This window comes from Calliopsis andreniformis, unplaced genomic scaffold (assembly GCF_051401765.1).
Source record: "Calliopsis andreniformis isolate RMS-2024a unplaced genomic scaffold, iyCalAndr_principal scaffold0400, whole genome shotgun sequence".
NCBI lineage: Eukaryota > Metazoa > Arthropoda > Insecta > Hymenoptera > Andrenidae > Calliopsis > Calliopsis andreniformis.
In genome coordinates, this window is record NW_027480809.1 from 57,501 (window position 1) to 62,500 (window position 5,000).

Here is a 5,000-nt window from a genome sequence, read left to right on the forward strand (position 1 = left end):
TTATACGTAGGTAAATATCCCACTAGTCGTACACCACGAACGACGAAACGATACCCCGCCGGCAATACTGCGCAACGGCCGAAGAAACACTACGCCGCTGGCACTTGCACACAATTCGACTCAGCAATCCGGAGCGACACGAACGGGGACTTAGAATTTTTTCGCTCGGGCTCCGGAGCGACACGAACGGGGACTTAGAATTTTTTCGCTCGGGCTCCGGAGCGACACGATCGCTCCGTTATTCTACGTTCTCTCGGTCCACGGGCATCAGAGAGCAAAACAGCCTAATAGTTTTAGAGTGCCTCAACGATCAGGAATATGGATCTAACGTTCTCGTTTCGATCCGACGACTTTCGGTTCCGGAGCGACACGAACGCTCCATGATTCTCGATTATCTCGACACAGGTAAGAGACAGAGGAGAACAAGTGTATGGTTTTAGAGAGCCACGAGCACCAGGAATAAGGATCTACCGTTGTCATTTCGTTCCGTCGACATTCGGTTCCGGAGCGACACGAACGGGGACTTAGAATTTTTTCGCTCGGGCTCCGGAGCGACACGAACGGGGACTTAGAATTTTTTCGCTCGGGCTCCGGAGCGACACGATCGCTCCGTTATTCTACGTTCTCTCGGTCCACGGGCATCAGAGAGCAAAACAGCCTAATAGTTTTAGAGTGCCTCAACGATCAGGAATATGGATCTAACGTTCTCGTTTCGATCCGACGACTTTCGGTTCCGGAGCGACACGAACGCTCCATGATTCTCGATTATCTCGACACAGGTAAGAGACAGAGGAGAACAAGTGTATGGTTTTAGAGAGCCACGAGCACCAGGAATAAGGATCTACCGTTGTCATTTCGTTCCGTCGACATTCGGTTCCGGAGCGACACGAACGGGGACTTAGAATTTTTTCGCTCGGGCTCCGGAGCGACACGAACGGGGACTTAGAATTTTTTCGCTCGGGCTCCGGAGCGACACGATCGCTCCGTTATTCTACGTTCTCTCGGTCCACGGGCATCAGAGAGCAAAACAGCCTAATAGTTTTAGAGTGCCTCAACGATCAGGAATATGGATCTAACGTTCTCGTTTCGATCCGACGACTTTCGGTTCCGGAGCGACACGAACGCTCCATGATTCTCGATTATCTCGACACAGGTAAGAGACAGAGGAGAACAAGTGTATGGTTTTAGAGAGCCACGAGCACCAGGAATAAGGATCTACCGTTGTCATTTCGTTCCGTCGACATTCGGTTCCGGAGCGACACGAACGGGGACTTAGAATTTTTTCGCTCGGGCTCCGGAGCGACACGAACGGGGACTTAGAATTTTTTCGCTCGGGCTCCGGAGCGACACGATCGCTCCGTTATTCTACGTTCTCTCGGTCCACGGGCATCAGAGAGCAAAACAGCCTAATAGTTTTAGAGTGCCTCAACGATCAGGAATATGGATCTAACGTTCTCGTTTCGATCCGACGACTTTCGGTTCCGGAGCGACACGAACGCTCCATGATTCTCGATTATCTCGACACAGGTAAGAGACAGAGGAGAACAAGTGTATGGTTTTAGAGAGCCACGAGCACCAGGAATAAGGATCTACCGTTGTCATTTCGTTCCGTCGACATTCGGTTCCGGAGCGACACGAACGGGGACTTAGAATTTTTTCGCTCGGGCTCCGGAGCGACACGAACGGGGACTTAGAATTTTTTCGCTCGGGCTCCGGAGCGACACGATCGCTCCGTTATTCTACGTTCTCTCGGTCCACGGGCATCAGAGAGCAAAACAGCCTAATAGTTTTAGAGTGCCTCAACGATCAGGAATATGGATCTAACGTTCTCGTTTCGATCCGACGACTTTCGGTTCCGGAGCGACACGAACGCTCCATGATTCTCGATTATCTCGACACAGGTAAGAGACAGAGGAGAACAAGTGTATGGTTTTAGAGAGCCACGAGCACCAGGAATAAGGATCTACCGTTGTCATTTCGTTCCGTCGACATTCGGTTCCGGAGCGACACGAACGGGGACTTAGAATTTTTTCGCTCGGGCTCCGGAGCGACACGAACGGGGACTTAGAATTTTTTCGCTCGGGCTCCGGAGCGACACGATCGCTCCGTTATTCTACGTTCTCTCGGTCCACGGGCATCAGAGAGCAAAACAGCCTAATAGTTTTAGAGTGCCTCAACGATCAGGAATATGGATCTAACGTTCTCGTTTCGATCCGACGACTTTCGGTTCCGGAGCGACACGAACGCTCCATGATTCTCGATTATCTCGACACAGGTAAGAGACAGAGGAGAACAAGTGTATGGTTTTAGAGAGCCACGAGCACCAGGAATAAGGATCTACCGTTGTCATTTCGTTCCGTCGACATTCGGTTCCGGAGCGACACGAACGGGGACTTAGAATTTTTTCGCTCGGGCTCCGGAGCGACACGAACGGGGACTTAGAATTTTTTCGCTCGGGCTCCGGAGCGACACGATCGCTCCGTTATTCTACGTTCTCTCGGTCCACGGGCATCAGAGAGCAAAACAGCCTAATAGTTTTAGAGTGCCTCAACGATCAGGAATATGGATCTAACGTTCTCGTTTCGATCCGACGACTTTCGGTTCCGGAGCGACACGAACGCTCCATGATTCTCGATTATCTCGACACAGGTAAGAGACAGAGGAGAACAAGTGTATGGTTTTAGAGAGCCACGAGCACCAGGAATAAGGATCTACCGTTGTCATTTCGTTCCGTCGACATTCGGTTCCGGAGCGACACGAACGGGGACTTAGAATTTTTTCGCTCGGGCTCCGGAGCGACACGAACGGGGACTTAGAATTTTTTCGCTCGGGCTCCGGAGCGACACGATCGCTCCGTTATTCTACGTTCTCTCGGTCCACGGGCATCAGAGAGCAAAACAGCCTAATAGTTTTAGAGTGCCTCAACGATCAGGAATATGGATCTAACGTTCTCGTTTCGATCCGACGACTTTCGGTTCCGGAGCGACACGAACGCTCCATGATTCTCGATTATCTCGACACAGGTAAGAGACAGAGGAGAACAAGTGTATGGTTTTAGAGAGCCACGAGCACCAGGAATAAGGATCTACCGTTGTCATTTCGTTCCGTCGACATTCGGTTCCGGAGCGACACGAACGGGGACTTAGAATTTTTTCGCTCGGGCTCCGGAGCGACACGAACGGGGACTTAGAATTTTTTCGCTCGGGCTCCGGAGCGACACGATCGCTCCGTTATTCTACGTTCTCTCGGTCCACGGGCATCAGAGAGCAAAACAGCCTAATAGTTTTAGAGTGCCTCAACGATCAGGAATATGGATCTAACGTTCTCGTTTCGATCCGACGACTTTCGGTTCCGGAGCGACACGAACGCTCCATGATTCTCGATTATCTCGACACAGGTAAGAGACAGAGGAGAACAAGTGTATGGTTTTAGAGAGCCACGAGCACCAGGAATAAGGATCTACCGTTGTCATTTCGTTCCGTCGACATTCGGTTCCGGAGCGACACGAACGGGGACTTAGAATTTTTTCGCTCGGGCTCCGGAGCGACACGAACGGGGACTTAGAATTTTTTCGCTCGGGCTCCGGAGCGACACGATCGCTCCGTTATTCTACGTTCTCTCGGTCCACGGGCATCAGAGAGCAAAACAGCCTAATAGTTTTAGAGTGCCTCAACGATCAGGAATATGGATCTAACGTTCTCGTTTCGATCCGACGACTTTCGGTTCCGGAGCGACACGAACGCTCCATGATTCTCGATTATCTCGACACAGGTAAGAGACAGAGGAGAACAAGTGTATGGTTTTAGAGAGCCACGAGCACCAGGAATAAGGATCTACCGTTGTCATTTCGTTCCGTCGACATTCGGTTCCGGAGCGACACGAACGGGGACTTAGAATATTTTCAATATTGCTATATTTGTATGTATATAGTCTTAAAATATGTGGTTGAAACATGTTGAAAGTTTGTGATTATAGCAGTATAATGTCCGCAGTTTAGTATTAAGTTAGTTTTAGACGACCTCGTATGTGTACGTGTTCATCTGCCGAGTCTAAGTGGCAGCGTACCGGCCGGGAGTGCTGCACGCGCGGCGAGTTCCCACCGTAAGGCCGCGCGGCTACGGTCGGCCGTCGCCGGCCTCTCGGCCGGCCACTCGGTATCTATAAGAGAAGCGTCGGTCCGGGCGTACCGTCGAGGCATCGCTGGGCGCGTGGCTATTCTACGATCTCGGTCGAGAAGCAGTCCACCGCTCCTCGGGATCTTGTATCTCGAGTGTCTTCGAACGGTTTACGTTCCGGATCTTTCTCTACACAGCATGACCACGGGTCGGTGTCTAAGACCGAATGGCCCTTATGTGGTAATCGTCCTTTGGACGTTGGTGACTTGTATGCACTAGCGTGTATACTCGTACTTACTGAGCATCAACTCTTTGTCCGAGCGAATGAGTTTATTTAAACTGAACGAAACGTTCCGTCTTTAAGGCGGGCGCCGGGCTTACGTGAGAATGGAAAGCCTAAATATCAAGAGGTGTCAGATTTTCGATATGTGCAGCGCGCACATTCCGCGCCAGCTCGCTATGCCCAGCACGACGCTTAACGCGCTATCTCGATATGTTTCGGCATGCCACTATTACGCGCTTCTGTCGACTTTGCCCAGCGTGCTTGATACGCGCTTCGTCGTCAGTGACCAGCGTGAGTGGTTTACGTGCCTGTACGATGGATGCTTAGCGCGAGCGTATACCGCTCCGTAGAGTTTTCTGCGGAGGTCCGGTGTACGTGCTTACCGATGGATGACCAACGGCGTGTGTGATTCGTGCTTGTCGAGGTCCGACACCAATGTTGGAATTGTCAAATAAATGAATGAACCGAGACTCCTGGTCGAAGTTACAATCTTTACGTGACACGCAAAAGCAAAGATTTAATACTGTGGATCACATGAGTTTGCTGTTCGTGTCACGAGTTTCTGAACATGTGTTGTGGGATATTTGTGCACACGAAAAATT